Source organism: Crinia signifera, chromosome 1, assembly GCF_055691185.1.
Source record: "Crinia signifera chromosome 1, ASM5569118v1, whole genome shotgun sequence".
NCBI classification, from domain to species: Eukaryota; Metazoa; Chordata; class Amphibia; order Anura; family Myobatrachidae; genus Crinia; species Crinia signifera.
The window spans coordinates 383360707-383383968 of NC_139217.1; positions in this window are offsets into that span (position 1 = coordinate 383360707).

The window sequence follows — 23262 nt, forward strand, 5'->3', positions numbered from 1 at the left end:
TCTGACTGCTGCAGCGGGAGACTCGCGGCTGACGGCCCGCCTGGGAGCACTCTCTGCGGGCGGAGAGACTGGCTTCTCGCGGTGGCTGTGGCAGAGTGAGTGAGAGGAAAGACCCCTGCAGACCCTACTGAGAGACAGGGAGCTCTGAAGCCGACTGGAACCCCAGACTTGGGTTTGAAGGTACCCGGTCTGACTGCCTGACCCTCTATTCGGGGTGAGTGATGGGGAAAAGCTGTTTGCTGGGAAGAGAGCCTGCTGGGGAGAAGCGCTACAGACCTCTCAACGCTGCCCTGCCCATAAACCCCCCTACTATTGCTAAAACTGCTATAGACCCACACCCAAGTCCATTTCACCTGTAGCCTGCACAGGGATCGCTATTAGGGTCATTGGCAGGGACTGCTTGAAGAAGTGGACAGAAACAGAGGCCCACACTGGAGGGAATACAAGTGGGGTTCTGATTGTACTTTCTGAATGCCCCTGCTTTTGGAACACTCCGCAGGCTGAATAACCCTACAATATCACATCAGTAACAGTGTATTTTTACTACCTCTGCAACCTATCCACCACCAATTGTGCCCACAGGCATACAAGGAACACTGGTGCTTTAACTATATAACAGCAGAATTGTAGATTTCATCTACTGCTCATACTTGCTTTATTGAGCTATATCCCCATTCACAGTGCAATGCTGACACATAGTGGTGCTGTTTTATGGTTACCTGCAATCCTTCTTTAAAGCTGGTTAACATAGAATGAAAATATATCCTTGTGTTTCTGTAACCCTCTAAGCACCCCTGAACCAGGACAAAAATTTATTGCTCTTGCCTCAGCGTTATTTCAACCAATCTGTCCATACACATCCAGCCCTCAGGGCGTGGACAGGTTTTTGATATAAGATACTATACCCCTTGGGTTTTTGTATTACTTTAATGGTTTCACTATAGTGGCTGATTATATTATATAAGCTACTAGCTTGAATAGGTTTGACAAATATGTAAGATTCTATTAGCTGATAACTGTCATTTTATACTGTTTTCTTAGAACACACTATTAATGATGTTGCTATACTGACATCTAGTGGTGATATATTATATTGCCACTATTTGATTTGACTGATCTCAGCTGACGTGTTTTAGGGACACATGAGAATGTTCCCTTGATTTCTCAACCAATATTATACCTGGGACAATTACTGTACTTGTTCTCCTCGGTAGCAACAAGATATATTGTACTTATCTAAACGATAGTAACAAATTACCCACATAATCCCTACCCCCTGGGGTATGGATAAGTTTATTGAAAAAAAAAATGCTTACCAAACCACTCACTAATGCTGGCAAAATCTGGCCCTTCTTCCCCCAGTAGTATTCATGAGGACTCTTCCGATCTACCTGAAGGAAGACCTCCTACCCTTACAGCTAAAGAAATTTCAGATTTTATGTTGCCACTCTTAGATCAAAGGTTTAACAATCTGCAAGCTAGCGTGGATGCTGGGCTGGCACGCATTGCAGCCAATGCCACCCGCATCACTGCTCTAGAGTCCCGTATTAGCGATGTAGAGGATGATCTGCAGAAATATCGTGATGACACGGCCCCTCAGGAGGGGATCGTACAACAACTTCAGGAAAAGCTAGATGATCTAGAAAATAGATCGCGCAGAAATAATTTGCGCTTCATTGGTATCCCAGAGTCCATCTCGGGTAATGCCCTTATATCTCTCCTAAGTGTGGACCTACCTAGGGCCCTAGGTATTACAGATACTACTGATATACCCCACATTGAGAGAGCACATAGGCTGGGGCCATCACGTGACGACACCACTAACCGCTCAAGGCCGGTAATTGCCCACTACTTAGACTATAGGAGGAAGGAGAATATCTTAGCGGCATACCGCAAAGCTAAAGATTTTAAAATGGGTGAACAGAGAGTCTTGATATTTCAAGACTTCTCAGTGGCAGTTGCTCAAAAGCGCAAGGAATTTTCCGAAGTATGCACTTACCTATACAGACACAATGTGAGATTTGCCCTTCTATACCCCGCAAAACTGAGGGTGGTAGAAAATGGTGCTCCATTATTTTTCAATGACCCAGAAGAGGCGAGATTCCACTTTATGCAGGACATCGCCTAGACGATCCCCCAATAGATGAACTTCACCTTAGACAAAAGCAGTTATTACCAGATACACTATACCCCCAGGATGAAAAAATATGATGAAGCTTATGCACACACATTTGCTTCACTTCATTAGTTACCTTAGTTCAATAGTTATGAGTGCGCACCCCTTAAAAAGGATGGTGCCCACAATTCTTGTTGGATGTTATGGAAAAGTTTAGAAAATGTTATTGTGAGACATTGTATGATTAACTCTGAATTGTTTGGATTATTGAGACTGTTATCCAACCGTCAAGTTCTGATAATTCTTCTTTTATTTCCTTGGTACTGTTCTACGACTACATTGACCCCTTCCGCTCCTCACAGGGGACGCGACCCATACCCCCCTCAACTGATCGCAATATGGAAAGTTCTTAGCTACAACATCTTTGAAGTGGGTGAGTAGCCATGCCGCCTCCCAATTCCACCACCACACTACCCCTTAAACCTCTGACCCTTGTCTCTTGGAATGTTGGGGGCTTAAACAGCCCCATCAGGAGGAAAAGGGTCACTACCCGCCTTAAACGTTTTAACCCCGACATAATATTATTACAAGAAACACACTGGACATCTGAAGAGCCAGCTACGCTAAAAGCCCCATGGATTGGTTCATGCCTCTCTGCATCTTTTCATAAAAAAGCCAGAGGTGTAGCAATCCTGTTTAGAAAAGATTTACCAATATCCATCTTAGAGGAAACCACAGACCCCGAGGGACGATACATAATCCTAGACATTGAAATCTAGAATACTAAATATACCCTTGTCAACTTATATGCCCCTAATGTTAATACCCACACATACATCCAAGACTTTGAACATACCCTCCAAACTAAAGCCAAATACCCAATGATTCTGGGTGGCGATTTCAATATGGTAGAGGATCCTACAATTGATAGAACCCCATGCTTACCTAGAACCACCGACTTCCAAAGCAGATACTTACTATCTTTAAACACTAATTTAGGATTAACAGATCCTTGGAGACTACTGAACCCAACGGACAGGACACACACACATCTATCGCTGACCCATAATTCACTCTCCTGTATCGATAAGTTTCTAATAGCAAACAAACTAATAACTGATGTATGCAGAGCTGACATTTATGACATAGTAATCTCCGACCATGCTCCAATTATGGTTGCTCTTAATCACTCACATATGCACCCGACGGACCGTGTTTGGAGATTCCCCTCTTACTTATCTAGCTCAGACGACTTCAAATCATAGTTAACAGGAAAGAAAAGAGTGTCTTTTGTTGGTGCACCTGGAGAAAAAGATATATAGTAAAACGTCACTTTTATTTAATTCATTAAAATAGTTTGCGAATATAAAAAGGAATTGACAAGACATAAGACAACATGTAGTGAGATAAAAAAGGATAAAAATCCTTACACCTAGTGGAAACCCCACTGTCTATTATCCCAATCAGTTTTATTAGCCTGTGTGGCTCAAAGAAATGGGTATATTCCCGTTTAAATATAACGTGGATCAGGGATGATACTAATGTGTATTAAATGTTGCAATTGACCCTGGGCTCTCTCTGGCAGCCGCTGGAAAGCGCCTGAGCACGGGTAAAATTCCGTCTCAGCGCTCCTGCGCCTACTTTATTAGAATTATTCCAAAACATATATAAAGACAGTACTCAATTACCCTTTTTTAACGAGGCCCACATCACACTCATACCCAAACCAGACAGAGACCCTAACTTACTACCTTCATATAGACCAATAAGTCTCCTAAATGTCGACTACAAGCTATTAACTAAAATAATGGCCCTATCTATTTTACCTGACATACTCACCCCATCGCAAATGGGATTTGTACAAGGAAGGCACTCGATGAAAGCAGTACGCGCGGCGATAGCAGCAATCATTTCCTCCCACGACTCCCCTCACTCTCGAAATATGCTTCTGAGCTTAGATGCAAATAAAGCATTCGACATGATATTATGGCCACATCTATTCTATGTTCTGGAAAAAAGGGGATTTGACCCAGAATTTATAGCCTTCATTCGCACTATCTACCGAAATCCACAGGCCTCACTACTAATCAATGGCTGTTAAGGACCCCGTTTCAAATTAGAAAAAGGAACCCGCCAGGGCTGCCCTTTATCACCCCTCTTATTCAACATTGCATAAGACCCCATCCTGCACACACTACATAACTGGCCAGACTTTAAAGGCATAAAAATAGGTACACAAGAGCTAAAACTATCGGCATTTGCCAACGATATTCTCCTTTGAATGTCACCAAAGCTATTACCACCCTAACCGACGATATCACCAGATGGGAACGTCTCCCACTTTCATACCTGGGAAGGGCAAATCTATTAAAAATGGTAGCAATCCCTAGATTACTTTACCCCTTACAAATGCTTCCTGTGTTACTAACGAAAAAAGACACTCAACACATCACAATGCTCTTCCGAAAATGTATCTGGAAAAATGGACGAGCACGTATAGCTATGAGAAAACTTGTGCAACCAATATTCAATGGGGGCATAAACTTCCCAGACGTCACCACATATAACTATGCAGCCCTATTCCGGCACCTACGTGACTGGTTACACGGCAGCTCAGTCTACACCAACACAATATTAGATCAAGGATCTTTAGGCAATATCAGTCTAATCAGCTTTTTACACCAACATGACCAGGAAATACCCGAAAATGTAAAACTTAACCCTCTCCTATGGACCACTAGAAAAATATGGCACATACTGCGACACGCAGCAGGTTTGAACCAACACCACTCCCTCTATCTACCCCTCTTAAATAACCCGGCATTCTTGGACGGCATGGCTGCTCACCCCTTCAATGCTTGGAAACTGGCAGGTATCACCTCAGTAGGGTCGTTAACAATGAAAGAGGAGAGGCGTCCTTTACGCTTCTCCGAACTATCAGCTCAATATACTACGGTCAGCCCATACCCGTTAGCATTTGTACAGGCTAGATTTTATGTATCGCATGTTCTCAATCATTTTGCAGATGCTGACTGGACTAATACTCTGGATACCATGTTGTCTTACTCAGTTCCAACCTCCAAAGCTATATCCATACACTAAACCTACCTAAGAAATATCATTGATCATTCTACAATAAAAGGGGGAATGTCTACTTGGCTAACCCACTTTCCCTCATTAGACATATCACAACTGCAAAAAGGTCTTCTTTACTCTCAACAGACTCTCAAGGCCAGCATGTACACACAACTTTTTCTCAATATATACCATAACTCATACCTATCCCCTATTAGAAGGTACCACATAGGAACTTCTAATGCTCATACTTGCCCAAAATGCCACATGGAAAACGCAGACAACGTCCACTATCTGTGGGCTTGCGCAATAATACGATATTTTTGGCTTTTAGTAAAACGCTACGCGGAGGCCAAATTAATTACATTTGTCCCTATGAACCCAGAGTGGGCAATTCTAGGCATATTTGATCCGGATCTGCGCATGACGAAAGAAAGCAAAAAACTTTTACTGGCCTTGAGTGCTGCGGGAAGAAAGACTATCCTTCAAAGTTGGATTGATCATACACCCCCACAATTCCCCTTATTTTTAGCAAAACTCCACTTCTTATTCAGAATGGATTGGATAGAAGCTGTTGTAGATAGAAACAAATATGTAGAGAGGTTTTTCCTTCTGTGGGACTCCTACATACCCACCTTACCGCTTAATACAAGAAAAATGATACATGCTAGTTTGAAATCGACCACATGGTACCTCACTAGGATGGCTGCCCAAGACCCCCCTGTCCCTCTTGAATGATACTTGACTACAGCATATAACGGATTTGTTGCCAAGACTGTTTATATAAAGTGTATGACGGTTGGATTTATGACACCAGACTTCTGTACACTGCTCAAATAATTTATTATATGTCAAATACTCTACAATGTTTACTGGATATTACCTTTTGTATGTATACAATGTCTCAATAAAAAAGTTTATAAATAAAAAAGAAAAAGTGTCTTATAGATAAAAAAAAAATTGTTCGTAACTGTCACCCTAAGGCAGATATGTCCAAAGTCCGGCCCGGGGGCCAATTGCGGCCCGTGATGTCACTTCAAGCGGCCCGCAGCCTCCAGCCAGAAGTGGACGGCTGGAGGTTGACGTGGGACGCACAGCACAGGACCCTAGAGGCAGGACCCCGGCGAGCGCGCCTTTACCTTGCTGGCTTGCTGTCTGCAATGGCTAGGGGGTGCCAGCTGCCACTTTGAGATGTGTTTGCCGTCTTTCAGATGAGTATGTGTCCAACTCCTGTTGTTGAAATTATATATGACCCTTCACCGCGATCACAGTGACAGCAGTGTGCGGGGAGGGGGGAGCAGCAAACGGGAAGCTTGCTCCTGTAATATGCGGAGTGGAGAAGGGCAAAGGCGGGAGCCCAAGCATCTGTCTCCTGCAGGGGAATATACAGTGAGGGGAGGAAGTATGTGGTACATTCAGAGAAGGGTGGGCAGGCTGGGGGACATAGTGAATGTGGGCAGAGTGGGGGGCATACAGTGAATGGGGTACATACTGTGAAGGAGGTGCAGTTTATGGGAATATACAGTGAAAGGGGCAGAGTGGGGGACATACAGTGAATAGGAGTAGGCTGGGGGACATACAGTGAAGGAGGGGCACGCTGGGGGACATACAGTGAAAGAGGGGCACGCTGGGGGGACATACAGTGAAGGAGGGGCACGCTGGGGGGACATACAGTGAAGGAGGGGCACGCTGGGGGACATACAGTGAAGGAGGGGCACGCTGGGGGACATACAGTGAAGGAGGGGCACGCTGGGGAACATACAGTGAATGGGGGCATGCTGGGAGACATACAGTAAATGGGGCAGAGTGGGGGCATACAGTAAATGGGGCAGAGTGGGGGACAAACAGTGAATGGGGGCAGAGTGGGGGACATAATGTGAATATGGGCAGGCTGGGGGAAATACAGAGAAAGGGGGGTCAGGTGGGGAATATACAGTGAAGGGGCACGCTGGGGAACATACAGTGAGTGTGGGCAAGCTGGGGGACATACAGTGAATGGGGACATGCTGGGAGACATACAGTGAATGGGGGCAGAGTGGGGGATCATTCTGATGTGATTAATGGTTCAAAGAATGTCAGGCTGAATGGTCGGCCCCCACACATTTTCACGTCCCCATATCTTTTTGCAAAAAGTTTGGACACCTGTGCCCTAAGGTTTAGTTATGTGCTGGGGAACATAGCTGGGGTTCTAATTGTCCAAACATTTTATGATTGGCAGCCACCAGCACCAGTTTTGCCTATCACTGAGCATAAATAATTTGTTTTGTCCGTGGACCCCAACCTGAGGCACCCTTGCAAACATCCTGAGGCACCCAATGGTGAATAGGCACACAGGCCCTTATTTTAGTTCACTCTTAAGTGCTTCCTCCAGCCCAGCGCCATATGCAGCCTCCCCCTGCTTGGCTCTCTATAGCCGGCATCCCCCGCCCGCTGCTGTCCCCCGCACGGCTCCGGGGCTGGGCTGCACATAAGATTTGGCAAATCTTATGTGCAGCCCGTCTGACCTCCCGACTCCGATCCGATGCGCACGGGACCGCGCATCGGATCGGAGGGGATGTCTACAAGTGCGATTTGGGCCGATTTCACTGCCCGATTCGTCCGAATCGGGTGAAATCGTTCCCATATCGCATAGTGTATGGGGGCCTTAAGAGGCAAATTCCTTCTCAAATGGACAAAACCATGTGCATGCAGGGGGGCAGATGTAACATGTGCAGATAGAATTAGATTTGGGTAAAAATAAATTAGAATTAGATTAGTGTAAAAATAAAGCAGTCAGCCTGCACAGAAACAAAATAACTCATCCAAATCTAATTCTATCTGCACCTGTTACATCTGCCCCCCTGCAGTGCACATGGTTTTTTCCATCTGAGAAGGAATTTTCCTCTAAGAGTGAACTTGAATAAGGCCCACAGTTTGGGAACCAATGCCTAGGCCTAGAACAAAAAGAGTTTTCATGCCAAAGGTTGCTGAAAACTAAAGATTTCTGGAGCAGATTTCCTGTTTCAGTGTAGACACTTATAGATGAAAAAAAAAGGATAAATAAGTATCATAATTACATAGTAGTTAAGGCTGAAGAAAGACTTGCGTCCACTGCTATTAGTGAATACCGTTGCCTTCAAGGGGGTGTACCAGAGTCAGATTAAGGTCTAAATGGGCCTGGAGCTGAAAATGATCAAGGGCCTATTATGCGCAATAATAGGGGTTGTGGCCAGAACCTAATAATGTGGGAGGCGTGACCAGTGTTCTGGTTGGGTGGTCTGCTCATGGGTGTGTCTCTATTTGTGTAAATACTTTCAACTAATTATATATGCCTGGAAAAGGCAGGGGGCTGGCATAAGAAAAATGCCGGGAGATATATTGGCGGGTGCACTCCAAAGGTCCGATGTCCTAAGATACTTGTGGGGTGAGGCAGCACTCCAGTCATAAAAAAAATACTGAAAGCCGAAACTTGGTAGACAACATTTTAGCACCTTTTACGTGGTCACCTAAGTTTACCACACCATACACCCCTTATACAAATCATGCAACACAATAGTAACCCCCCCTTATACTGTACTTGCCTCTTACACATTATGCCACATGGAATGAGCCAAAATTCACACCGACTGAGCCAAACTTCACACTATGGCACAAGGATTGAGTCAAAATTCATGTTATGCCACACAGATTAAGGCAAAATTCACATTTTGCCACATGGATTGAGCCCTAATACACACTATTCCAGGCATGTCCAAACAGTGGCCCTCCAGCTGTTGTGAATCTACACATCCCAGCATGCCTTGACATAGTTTTAGCATTCCCTAATAGCAAAACTGTGGCAATGCATGATGGGACTTGTAGTTTCACAACCGCTGGAGGGCCATAGTTTGGACATGCCTGCACTTTACCAAACAGATTGAGCAATAATGCACAATATGCTTCATAAATAGGGGCAAAGGCGCACATTAAAAATTTACACCATAATGCCCATTACATGTTAAGCCACACACCATTATCTCCATTACGTATTATGCCAAACACCATAATGCCTATTAAAATTTATGCTAAATACAGTAAGTGTTGCTTACCTACATGTTCATTGCCAGGGGTTCCATGTTTATTGCCAGGGGTTCCATGCTCGTTGCCATGTGGGATTACATGCTCATTGCCAAGGGGGAATACATGCTCACGGTAACTGGGGGACAGCCACCACCGGGCAGAAATGACACCCGGGCAGAGAGCAGGGGGCTGTCGGCTGTATTCAGAGCACTGCATGTCCCGGCTATTTGAAATAATATCCCTTTCACACCAGAAAATGCAGGGACTTACCTGGGAAAATGGTCCCAGGATCATGCAGTGACATTCCCGGACTGGCCCCTTTTACGCCAGCCTAGTCCCTGCATTTTCTGGTGTGAGGGGGAGAGAAAACCACCCCCGCCTCCCTTTGAACAACCAGCTATATCTTCGTAACCAACTGACCCATTTACATGTAGGCTTCAAATGTTTTTCATCCAGTGAAACTGGGCCGTTTGGTTCCATGGAAATCTGTCCTCAAACAACATCAAGAGCCATGAAATTACATTTCAGAAATGAAAAAAAAAATTGGTTTACCCGAAATTTCTCTAGAAACAATGAACCCATATAGACCAGGTATCATATTGAAGGCCCAGCGATTTGGGTTTGACTGAGATCAACCTCAAGCTTCTGTGATGCCGGAGGGGGAACTGGCAGCCGTTGGAACCGGGTGGAGGTTGGAATTAGCGGGTCCCATGTTATCCTATGGGGAAAACGTTCCAGCTTTCCCTGGCAGTATCTCTGGTTCCCGGGGGGCTAGCGATGCGGGGCTGGGCTCGTTGGAAAGCCCTGGCCCTCAGCTTCAATAGGGGCCTATTGGGAGAGTGGGCCTGGAGCTATAGCTCCATCACTCCCATTGTTAATCCGGCCCTGGGGTGTATGCAGGGATGGCAACAAAAATCTTGGGGCCCAATACACCAATATACCCCCTTAACCTCCTCTGACTGACTGCCCATCATTGCTGACACTGCTATATTGCTGCCGTGACCTCTAGGTTTTTTAGGGAGACATTCTTTTAGTAACAGTACAGTATCTAGTACCTCCTCTGGGACCGGACCAGCAACCAATAATATTAGCTCCTCTCCAGCTGGCTCAGCTTCTCCTGTCTCTCATTAACCACCCTTCTGTAGGGATGACCATCGGTGCAGTCGTCAGGGAACCCAGAACCCCCAGGCCTGCAGAACATGCACCCTCTGGACACCCAGGCACATGCCACCCTATCATTACCATCACTACCCTGAGCAGAGGCACACCAGCTGTGACCTTGGTCACCAGCTGTGACCTTGGGCACCCGCTATGAAATGCAGCTGATTCATTGCATTAGCCACGGGTTTAGCTGTTTGGGGGAATCCTCTCCGTCCTGTGACGAGGATTCCCCCGGAACATTGAATAGGACGATCAACCGACGAGGGCGTTAAACAGCGAGGATGGCTGGTTTTCTGTGATTCTCGCTGTTTAAGCCCCTCGCCGGGCACGGCGACCTGCACTGAATACGGGCCAATGGCCAGAGTAGTGCTAATTCACAGAATGCCCCCTAAGGGGCCACTTACATGCAGAATGCTCCCTGAGGTGCCACTTACACACAGAATGCCCCCTGAGGTGCCGCTTACACACATATCTTCCCTTGTGGTGCTGCTTACACACACAATTTCCCCTGAAGTGCCGCCTACACACATAATGCCCTGAGGTGCTGCTCACACACAGACTACCCCCTGAGGTACTCCTTACATACATAATGCCCTGAGGTGCCACTTACATGCAGAATGCCTCCTGAGGTGCCCGATACACACAGAATGTCCTCTGAGGTGCCGATACACACAGAATGCCCCCTGAGGTAACGCTTACACACAGAATGTCCCCTGAGATGCCGCTTACATGCAGAATGTCCCCTGAGGTTCCGCTTATACGCAGAATGCCCATTATAGTGCAGCATACATGCAGAATGCCCCCTGTAGTGCTGCTGACACAGAATGCCCCTGTGGTGCAGCTGATACAGAATGTCCCCAGTAAGACTCACCTCCCCGGGCCTCGTCCATTGCTTCCTCCTCTAGCCCTGCTGTTGGCTCGCGGCCGGTGCCGCATTTGAAATGGCACCCAGCGGGTTGGCAGTAGCGTGCACCTCCTACAGAAGCAGCCACCACAGGGGCAGTAGTAGCCAGCCGGGTGCGGGTGTTGAGCAGTGCAGCGTTAAGCGGCGATGGGAGTGTCCAGGCATTGGAGCGAGTCTTTTTGGTGTCACCCAGGTGCTCCTCCTCCCATCTCCCTTCCATGTGTCACTGTGGTTCAGGAGCAGCATCTTCCGGCTACTATTTCCAGTGATAAATAGAATCAAAAGCTTACCTAAGCTTGAGATGAAATAAGCACCCTGTTTTTGTAGTAAGAATTAGTAGAGCAGTTGTCATTGGTGGTTTAGTGCTAGGTGCTGGTTGGTTGCAGGTCAGGTGGGTTAGCCAGTAGTGACAGAGTAGGGGGAGGAGTTTGAAAGGTTATATAAGTGTTAGCTGAGGTAAATTATCCCTCTTGCCATTTTTGGATTCCCTGGAGATTGCGGTCCCTCTGGAGTCTGGATAGGCTAAGTATCGCTTTAATTACTATTTTTCTATATTCTATTCGCTCTAAGCTTTCTATTTCTTATTCTGTCTATCTCCGTGTATAAATTCTTCTTTTCGTTTTTGAGTGTTTTATTTTTCTGTCATTCTTCCCTTTTTCAGTGTCTGGCTGCTGGCTGCAGTCATTTGCTGCACCTGCTGGCTTTCAGCGCATAGTGTGGTAAAAGTTTTCTGTAGGTAGTGGGATGTCTCGCCCTCGCCGCAATGCGCCCCCTCCCCGGCGGCTGGTGGAAGCGGCCAGGCCGTTACAGGCCGCCGCGTCCTCCCAGGTCTCCAGGGGAGCACGCTTGTCAGCGGCGGCGGCGGTGGGGGGTTCGCGCCTGGACCCTGCTCCCCCAGTTAACATGGCGGGAGCAAGAGGGAGGGCGCGCGGACGCAGTGGGTCGGCAGGGCGGGCGGCTGCTCGCTCTGCCGGGGGACAGGACTCTGTAATGGCGGCCGCGGTAGTAGGCACGCCGCGCCCGGCCCCCTCGCCTTCCGGCCTGCAGGCTTGGTTGGCTAGGGGGGCGCAGGGCAGGGGGTCACCCTCGGTGGTCAGCAATACGCAGAGGGGGGGGCCCAGGTCGGACAGTGGCGGACATTTTGTCCACTGAATATTATCATGCAAGGGGCAGTCCTACAGCTTTAGGAGCTGGGGACATGCAGCAGCGGGGGCAGTCAAGTAACTTGTCCCCTGTCAGCAGGCAGCAGGATTTTAGGATAAATGATTGGCAGTCACCTCAGTCAGTGAGAGGTGCGTTTTCACCTATTGTTAGGGTTAGATCCTCTCCTTTGCCAAGCTTCGCCCAGCCCCCACCAGCACCAGTGTTAGTGCAGGGGCCGGTGCCGGCAGTGCAGCCTGCAGGGCTGCAGGCAGTGGGTGGGGTAGTGAACAATGTAGCAGCGGTCCAGGCAGCTCAGTTCAGGAGTTGGTCCCCCTATTTTAACACTGCAGCCCAGCAGCAAGGGATGCAGGGACAGTGGCCAGTGGGGCCGCAGTGGGGGAGCATGCAGCAGCCATTTTATCAACCACAGGGTCAGGCTTGGCTGAGCACGGTGCCTGGTAACCAGGGCCAGCAGTTTTGGGCAATAAATCAGGGATTTGGGCAAGCTCCAGGTGGGTTTTATGGGGTTAGTGGACAGCAGGGCGTAATCACCTCAGCGCAGCAAAGCAATTTTCAATTGCCACCCCCACCACCACCCCCGCCCCCGCCCATGCCAGAGGCCGCACCCCCCATGGTAACTGCAGCGCTTCAGCAGGTTGGGCAGGGAGGAGGGCCTGTCAGGGAGCATGGTGGCAGTGAAGAGGTTATTACATTAGATGCTGATGAAGAGAATGTTATGAGCTCTGTTCCTGTTAGTATTCCTTTGCAGGCGGTTTTGGAAGGCGTAGGGCCTGGAAGCGTATCTGAAGTCCTGGAGTCATCGAGTCAAGTCGCGGTGGGCGCACTGCGCGGCGTGGGACAGTCGGTTAGAGCTGAAGAGCAGGCGGGGTCGTCAACATCGGGAGCAGGTGAGATCTCGCACACAGCGCAGCAGCAAGCGGAAGGGTCGCATTCAGACAGTTCATCTGATTCATCCAGCTCAGATGGTAGGCCGCGCAAGCTGATGAAGTACTTTGCGCAGAAAATTAGGGGAAAGAAAAAGGGAACAGGGGGTTCGAGGAGCGTAGCTAGCAGCGCAGCCAGGGTAGGTCCGGATGCATCGGGTGACGCGGTGCATTGTTCTAACACGGCCATATTGAGGGGTGTGAGGTCAAAAATTAGAGACAAAATAAAGAAGGGACGTTTCGTGGACATGTTTGCTATAACACATGAAGCAAAGAAAGAATTGGATGCGGCCAAGGCAAAAGGCCCGGCAGCAGAGGAGGCTAGGAGGTCTTATACCAACTGGCTGGCAGGGGCTTACGTGTTTGCTGCATGCTACACGGAAACCAGGCCATCGGAGCATATGAATATGTTTAAGTATTTTCATCTAATACATAACATGTATTCAACAGGCAGGGTTAATGCATGGAGGCAGTACGATGAGCTTTTTAGGAAAAAGCAGGATGGGCAAAAAGTTTTTAGTTTAGGGTTTAAGGACGTGGAAGTGTGGTTGGAAGTTACCCAACAAATGAGGGGGTCAAGTGATGCAGGGGGGGGGGGCGAAGGCAGCTTTTTCTTAACAAGCCCGGGTACAGTGTGCCCGGGAGGGCAAAATGCTATGCGTTTAACAACGGGCAGTGCTCAAAAGGAGCAGGGTGTAGGTACAGGCACGTGTGTTTGCAATGCAGCGGGGCCCACCCAGCAAAGGAGTGTGCAAGACCAAGGGGGCAAGCAGCTGGGAGAGGAGAGGTTGGGCCTGGCAATAGGCAAGGCGGAGTCGCCAGTTAGGATTGAGGAGTTAAAGAGGTGGTTAAGGCTCTATCCTCTTAGGGAGGAAGCAGCCTTTTTATTGCAGGGTTTTTCAGAGGGTTTTCGTTTACCGGTTATAGATAGGGTTATTGCATCGGCAAATAGGAACCTGAAGTCGGCTAGGGATTTCCCAGAGGTGGTTCGGAAAAAAGTGCAGAGCGAAGTAAACTTAGGCAGAATGGTAGGACCATACAAGGAGCCCCCAATCGCGGATCTATGTATCTCTCCGCTGGGGGTGGTGCCTAAGAGAGAGCCTGGGAAATATAGGTTGATTCAGCATTTATCTTATCCAGAGGGGGGCTCAGTGAATGAGGCATTGGATCAGGAGGTTTGTAGCGTCAGCTATGAATTGTTTGAGCATGCATTAAGTTTGGTGCAGGGGTATGGTAAGGGAGCCCTGATGGCTAAGGTAGATGTGGAGTCAGCTTTTAGGATTTTGCCTTTGCACCCGGAATCGTTCAAGTATATGGGTTTTAAGTTAGGAGGGGAGTTTTATATAGACAGATGTTTACCGATGGGTTGTTCGGTTTCATGCTCATTCTTTGAGCGTTTTAGCAGCTTCCTGCAGTGGTGTATTAAGGCAGGTTGCAAGCAGCAAGGGGTTACCCACTACCTGGATGATTTTTTGTTAATAGGTCCGGCGGATAGTGAGGTGTGTAGTGAGTTACTTTTTTCAACCAGTGCATTGTTTTGGGTACTGGGGGTGCCAATTGCAAAGGAAAAGACGGAGGGGCCTGTTAGTAGGCTATCTTACTTAGGTATTGAGATAGACACAGGATTGGGTATTTGCAGGCTTCCAGAGGAAAAGGTGTCGAGGTTGAAAGGGCAGTTGGAAGAGTTCTTAGAGGTGAAAAGAGTCACGTTGAAGCAGTTGCAGTCATTGCTGGGGTTGTTAAATTTTGCCTGTAGGGTGATCCCAATGGGCAGAGTTTTTTGTAGAAGGTTGGAGAGAGCTACGGCGGGGGTTAGGAAGCCTCATCATCAAGTAAGAATCTCCGCGGAGTTGAAAGAAGATCTGAAAGTTTGGTTAGTTTTTGTGCAGGATTTTAATGGAGTTAGGATTTGGCAGGAGGCGGTGGCAAATGACGAACTGCAATTATTCACGGACGCATCTGGGGCAGTAGGTTTTGGAGCGTATTTTAAGGGGCAATGGTGTGCAGAGGCGTGGCCGGAGGATTGGAGAGTGAAAGGATTTACCGCTAGTATGTTGCTGTTAGAGCTTTTTCCAATAATCGTGGCAGTGGAACTATGGGCTAGGCAGATTGCTAACAAGAACATTGTTTTTTGGTGTGATAATTTGGGAGTAGTTCATTCAGTTAACAATCAGAGGTCGGATTGTCCAAGGGTAATGCGTTTACTTAGGCATCTCATTCTGCGATGTTTGCAGGAGAATATTTCTTTCTCAGCAAGGCATGTTCCGGGGGTAAAGAATGAAATAGCGGATGCATTATCGAGGTTCCAATGGGATAGGTTCAGGAGGCTGGCGCCAACAGCAGATATTGACGGTGTGTCATGTCCTTCTCAATTATGGCAGATCATCGAGCCGGCATCGAGAGTCTAGCCATGAAGGCTTTGGCCCCAGGTACGCTGAGAAGTTACTCGGCGGCTTGGAATGAATGGTCGGTTTTTTCAGCAAGGTGGGGTGAGGGTAAGTGCCAAGAGGAAGTCATGTTGGAATTCGTGTGGGCTTGCCACCAGGAAGGTAGATCTAGGGCAGCAATGTCCGGGGCTTTGGCGGGAATCGCTTATTTCGCTAAATTGAAGGGTCAAAAAGATCCTACCAAGTCATTCCTGTTGTCTAAGGCATTGAAGGGGTGGGCCAGAGAACAGAGGGTGGAAGGAGATTCGAGAAGGCCAATAGATCAAGGTTTGCTGCAGGATTTAGTCACGGCAGTTTCGGGGGTGGCAGTGGATGAGTATGAATCAGCCCTTTTTGGTTTGGCATTTGTGCTTGCGTTTTTTGGGGCGTTTAGGATTGGGGAGTTAGTGGCAAGAAACAAATTGTGTGTGGTCTCTGGGGTTTTGAAAGAGAATGTGGTGATTAAAAAAGATTTAGCGTTGATAAAGATTCAGAGATCAAAAACGGATCAGCTGGGTAGGGGGAGCTGGATTTCTTTGAAGGCAGAGGAGCATAAGGGGATCTGTCCGGTGGAATTAGCAAACAAATTCAATTTGGTTAGGCCAAAGGGGGGGGGTTCAGTGGTTAGTCCATAGGGATGGTACGCCGTTAACTAAATTTCAATTTTCTAGTGTTTTTGGTAAATGTTTGGTGGCCTTGGGCATCCCGGAGGAAGAATATGGTACTCATTCCTTTAGAATAGGAGCGGCAACTTGCGCAGCGGTAGCAGGCAGTTCAGAGGAGGCAATAAAGAGGCTGGGTAGGTGGAGATCGTCAGCTTTTAAGGCGTATATAAGAGGGGATAAGTTATAGAGAGCGCGCTCCTGGCGAGTTTGTTTTTTAGGTAACCCAGGGCCATAAGCCGCCTGCCTTTTATGAAGGGGGATTGGATGGCGTTTCACTTTTTTCCTCTTAAAATCTGAGGTTTTGTGTTGTTCACATCCATCTGGGTAGCCTAAACAACTCAGTTTACCTTACCTTGGCTAGTTGCTTTAGATATGTTAAGTAATTTAATTTTCTAATGGTTATTTTGTATAATTTTATTTTAGGTTCGGCTGATGTGGTGGGTAGGGTGTGGATTGTAGGACACTCATATGTTTATTGGGCAGGAAAGCACGAGAACAGGACCAAAGGGGCTGGTAGGGTAAAGTGGATTGGTGTGAGAGGTCTTTCCTGGTTCGGATTATGGGACTTATTATTGATCTCAGAGAAGAAGTGGGGTGCTCCAGATGTGCTGATCATTCACGCAGGTGGTAACGACTTAGGGTCGTGCAAAGGCGTTGAATTGATTATAGCAATTAAGATTGATCTTCAGGGCATAAAAGAGAGATGGCCCGAAGTGAGGTTGTATTGGTCGGAGATGATTCCGAGGAGGGTATGGAGAGGGACACAAGGGGGAGCTGCATTGGATAAGGTGAGGAGAAAGCTCAATGCAGCAGTGTCCAAGTTTATCTGGAGCATTGGAGGTTTTGTAATTAAGCACCCGGGGATCAAATATGAGCAGGTGGAGCTTTATAGAGCAGATGGAGTGCATCTTAATAGAGAAGGGATGAAGTTATTTGTCACAGCCTTGTTGGGAGCGCTGGGTATGTGAGGATTTCTGCTGGGTGGCGGACTCTGGCCTGCGGTGGCGGCCTTCGTTTTGGCGGAGAGCATGGCTCCTCGGTTGAAAGAGATTAGCGTGACAGAAATTGGCTAGCATTTTCCCTGGGAGAGAGGCGAGTCGGTCACTACCTTAGGGGAGGACCAGGTCACCATCTTAGGGAGGGACCAGTGCTCTGCCAGTTAAGGGAAAATTGAGCTACTCAGTTAGGTTACGCAGGGCGTGGCTATGGCCACGCCCATTTTTGCATTGATACATAGGCAATTGCCGAGGGCCATGCTTCTTGGGCCACTTTTGATTAATCCTTAAATTTCCAGCCATTCGTTTAAATAAATTTTGGCTGTGACCTTAATTTTCCAATTTACACAGTTGTCTGAGTCATTATTTATTGTCTACGAGTCAAATTATTTGTGTCCGAGTCTTTATTTCATTAGCGTAGAATTCTGAATGAATAAAACATATGGGTGACTTAATAGAATCAAAAGCTTACCTAAGCTTGAGATGAAATAAGCACCCTGTTTTTGTAGTAAGAATTAGTAGAGCAGTTGTCATTGGTGGTTTAGTGCTAGGTGCTGGTTGGTTGCAGGTCAGGTGGGTTAGCCAGTAGTGACAGAGTAGGGGGAGGAGTTTGAAAGGTTATATAAGTGTTAGCTGAGGTAAATTATCCCTCTTGCCATTTTTGGATTCCCACCCACCCACCCGAAGTAAGAAATTTTGTTGTGTAAGTGCAAAGGTTTAGGACCGAGGAAAAGGAGAAGTTGCAAAGCCTAAGGGCCTTGCAAATTGAAGGGCGAAGGAAAAGTGCAAAGGTTTAGGACCTTGCAAGAGTGATGGAGGGCGGAGAGCATGGCTCCTCGGTTGAAAGAGATTAGCGTGACAGAAATTGGCTAGCATTTTCCCTGGGAGAGAGGCGAGTCGGTCACTACCTTAGGGGAGGACCAGGTCACCATCTTAGGGAGGGACCAGTGCTCTGCCAGTTAAGGGAAAATTGAGCTACTCAGTTAGGTTACGCAGGGCGTGGCTATGGCCACGCCCATTTTTGCATTGATACATAGGCGATTGCCGAGGGCCATGCTTCTTGGGCCACTTTTGATTAATCCTTAAATTTCCAGCCATTCGTTTAAATAAATTTTGGCTGTGACCTTAATTTTCCAATTTACACAGTTGTCTGAGTCATTATTTATTGTCTACGAGTCAAATTATTTGTGTCCGAGTCTTTATTTCATTAGCGTAGAATTCTGAATGAATAAAACATATGGGTGACTTATTGCCTCCTCCTCACTGTAACGGCACCCGGCAGCATCATGGAAACTGGTGATGCAGCTTGTTGGGAGCAGGCTTTCGCAGCCGTGGCAGCCGCAGCAGCAGCGATGTCTGGGAGGGGGAAGGGTAGTGCCTCTCAGGGCCCTGTCCTTGGCAGAGAGGCAGCAGGTGTCTTCCGAGGCATCCTCCACAGCTTCCTCCTTCGGCAACGACCTCCTCCTCGCAGACACATGTGCAGCACTGATTCCGCACTGCTGCACGCTGTTGGCCTTTTGTGGGGCGGTGATGAGGGATAGCCTGCAAAGGCCCGGCCCCCTGAACAAGTGGGGGGGGTCAGAAATCACTGGGTTCAGCGATTCCCCGCCAGGCCAGTCCGAGCCTGCATATATACATATATATGTATATTATATGCAGTTACGAAGTGCAGCACTCAGGGGTACATAAAAGAAAAAGACCTGTCACCTTGTGTCAAGGCCTCCTCTCTTCTCCGGCCGCAAAAATCTTGTTAGGGGGGGGGGGGGGGTTTGGTTTATGTGCCAGCCGCCCACAGCAATTGAGTGCCAGGCAGCTGACTGCAGGGACGACTGGCTGAATCTGGGGCCCATCTAATCTTCGGGGCCCGGAACTGTTGTCCCCTTTGACCCCCCCTGTCGCCGGGCCTGGGTGTACTTGGTCTGCAATAATATTTATGTCAAATTTACATCGACATAGATGTCAGGATTCATGGTTTTCCAGCAGAACATTGCCCAGGATAATTGCCTCTGCCAGCATGTCCATGCATGGTGTAGAGATTTGACTATAGCCTTTAACTTGTTCTGAATATGGACTGTCCTATTCATAATAGGGACTAAATATGTGTCCCGCTACATTGTTGTTGCTATACGCAGCATAACATCGCAGGATTGCGATGTGAATGCGCTGTGGCATGCCATGCTCATATGCATCCCAGCTAGACAAAAGGACACATCTGTATGTCTCTTTTGCTGGTCCATTGTGGTGTGCTGTTTTTTTTTTTTCTATTTTTTCTATTCAGGAAACATACATGTGGTATAACAATAAAATGATTTGATGAACTACCATGCTATGCAACACAACTAGTTTACAAACACTTCATTTATTTCCCATATTTACTCATGTAATACAACATAAGATGAAAACAAATGCACTCTAGAAAATCAACCAAAAATAATACGACAACACGGAAAAATGTACACAGAAAAAAATAAATGAGAATATTAGGGACAATCTATATACTAAAATCAAGTGCTGATAAAAACAAATGATGGTCCTGATGCAGGATTGTTAGAAAAGCTTTGCTGCCAATGGTATAGAAACAGAAATGGCAGGGCTGAAAAAGTTATATTTAGTAACATATAATAAAACATACAATAAAACAACAAATTTCAAGGACATTTATTTATTTATTTACAGTTTTTTATATAGCGCATCATATTCCGTTACGCTTTAGGACCATGGGCCTCATTCAGATCGCATTCGCACACAGGACCGATGTTGCGCGTCTGCGCATGCGCAGGCGGGTATCTGCGCATGTGCAGGCGTATGGTGCGCGCACCCACGGCGAACCTTCGGTTCACCGGGTGCACGCACCCATGGCGGCGTGGGGGGGGGGCGGAGATGAGTGGGGGCGCTGGGCTGCCCCATTACCATATGGGAACGCCCAGCGGTGACGCGGGTGTGGGGGGCGGGTAGCTGACATCACCGGATGTCAGCTGCCCGCCCATATCCACGCCAGCGTGCACGCAAATGTAAGAAACTAAAAAGTCACTTATATATGCGTGCACACTAAACATAATTCGATGGTCGGTGACCATCGAAAGATGTGGGCGGTTACCCGAGCCATGCGAATGGATGTTTATGCAAAATCCAACTTTAAGGGGGTGGCGGAGGGGGGGGGGGCGCGGCGTTCGCCGGGCGGGGTTTGGTGGACTCGCAAGGCGGCAAATTCGCAGCTATGCGAATCAACCAATGTAAAATGTGCATTAGTGTAAACAACCCAATGGGTGAATGGACAACCTGCACTGAACCGAAGCAGTAGTCCCAATTGGTGGAGCAGCTGCTGCTCACCCAGCATCCTCCTTCCTGCGTCAATCTAACTTTTTATTAAAGTCAGATTAAGATCGTCAAAAATGGGGCCAAACCCTGTCAGATTTGGCCCCGTTTCTGACCAAGGGGGTTATTCTGGTTCACTCACAAAGGCACAATCACTCTCTAATGGACAAAACCATTTGCACTGCAGGTGGTGCTGATGTAACATGTGCAGAGAAAGTTAGATTTGGCTGATTTATTTTACACTGCACTATAGATATCAGTTTGAAGTAAAAACCCCACCCAAATCTAACTGTCTCTGCACCTGCAGTGCATATGGTTAGAGACTGATTGTGCCTTTGAGTGAACCAGAATAACCCCTCAAAGCAGGTGGACTGGCAGCTATTCCAGTTGCCAATACACCTGCTCTAGATGGAAAAAGGCAGAATCTGACAGGTTTTGGCCCCATTTCTGACCATCTCAATCAGACTTTTAAAAAATTCAGATTGAGGCAGGGAGGACAGTGCTGGGTGAGCAGCAGCAGCTCTCTTGGCACCATCTTCCTGTCCGATGGCCTCCCGTTGCTTCCCACCGTCTCCGCGTCACTCACCCGTCCCACCGCCAGGCCGAGTGAAAGCAGATCACCCGCCACGATCCTGGCTCCTGCTGCCTCCCGACTTTGGCCCTTATTCTGATCGGTGCGGCCGAATCCGAATATGCAGCCAGCACCGTGCGTCCTAAACCCCGCCTTCCATACGGATCGCCAACTCCGTCCATACGCGGTAAGAAGCTGTCCGAACGGACCGCACGTGTATTTCTCATGAATACACCTCCTTCATCTCAGGGAACCTCCCCCATCATTTGATGGTCGCAGAACATCGAATGCAGGGCCGAGTGGCCCGCCAGCTCCTGCAACCTCAGACCACACGGGCATTTCTCCGTGCAAAAGCAGGGATCTGGGCGGGCAGCTGACATCCGGCAATGTCATATGTCCGCCCCCTACACGTGCGTCACGACCGCATTACCATACGTACGCCCAGCGTTTGCATGGGAACGCCCATGAAACGCGGGGTGTAAACATATGGTAATAAATCCAAACAGCCTTTCACACCCCTCTCCACCCCCTGTTCGTAGTGTACACATTTCATGCAGAATGTGGCCGTGCGTCCGGCTCGCACATGCGCAGAGACGCCTCTGCACATGCGCAGACACAAAACATCGGCGGCACGAACGCACGCGGATATTACCGCACCAACCAGAATAAGGGCCTTTGTGTTGACCTAATGACAATCTACACACTGTAGATCTATCAACCGGAACCAGGGAGAAATAATAAGAAAAAAAAAACTGGCAAAGCTGGGAACAACACCTAGTTGCCTATATATCCAGGATCTCAGGACCATCTGAAGCACCGTGCACTACTCTGGCCAGTACATGTCTGTTAACACTTTATTGAAAAAGTCATATCTCTCCTGAGGAAATAAATGAGAAATTGACTAGGTTATTTAAAGCAGATAATAATATAGTCAAAGATAACCAACACAGCAGAACTGTCAAATGTGGTCAGGTAACAAAGGTATGAAATTAATACCGCTGATTAAGTAACAAAGCCATATTTGTCAGCAGAAAAGAACGGATATTACTAATCTAAATAATATACACAAAATAACTGGATTGTTTCTATTTAAACTAAACAATCAAATTTTCTGTGCAGCAGCCTGCCATGTTATAGGAGGGCTTCTCCTGCAGAGCAGATACAGTAGGGAAATTACTAAGAATACGAATCATATGCATTTGTATTCAGGCCACGACTGAGTACGACTGGCATCGATAACATATTTGTACTACGCATGAGTATTTGTAACCTTAATTTACAAAGGTGTGGTCATTTTGGTTTTTATATTTTTCAATGTCGTAAGAGGTCGGATTTTTCCATGCGTATTCATATTTGTATTGTCCTTTGCATACGGAATTTGCCTTGTTTTACAGCTTGTATTTGTGCTATTTTACGTACGTATTTGTAAGAATACATACATCTATTTTTCGAAAATAAACCAACTTTATGATTGGCTGAAAGTTTAAAACTTGGGAGTGTTCTCTCAGCCATAAATAAACCCCGAAAACACCCAAGCTCCTTGTGGTAGCCATGGGCAAAGTGGCTCGCTAAAAAGAGCTGTTCTGCATTTGATCACTCAGTGAAAAGAACTTGTTCACTAGCTCACTTTGAATAAAAAGAATAGGTATTTCCATTTTGAGTGGTTTTGTAATGTGAATCTAATTTTCGTACGTTAATCTCCACTTTATCTCTCTAAGGTCTGTTAGATTGGGGCAAAGGGACATGTTTTTCTTCTCATTTCTGTCTTTTAAAAGCAGAAAAAAGTGACCTATTAAATCACTCTGAATTTGGGTCTTTTACTGCCTATTATGGAAGTAAAATTTAGATCAATGGGATTAAAATTGCAGAGCTAAATGTGTCACTATAAGGTTGCTGTATAAGTTATTGC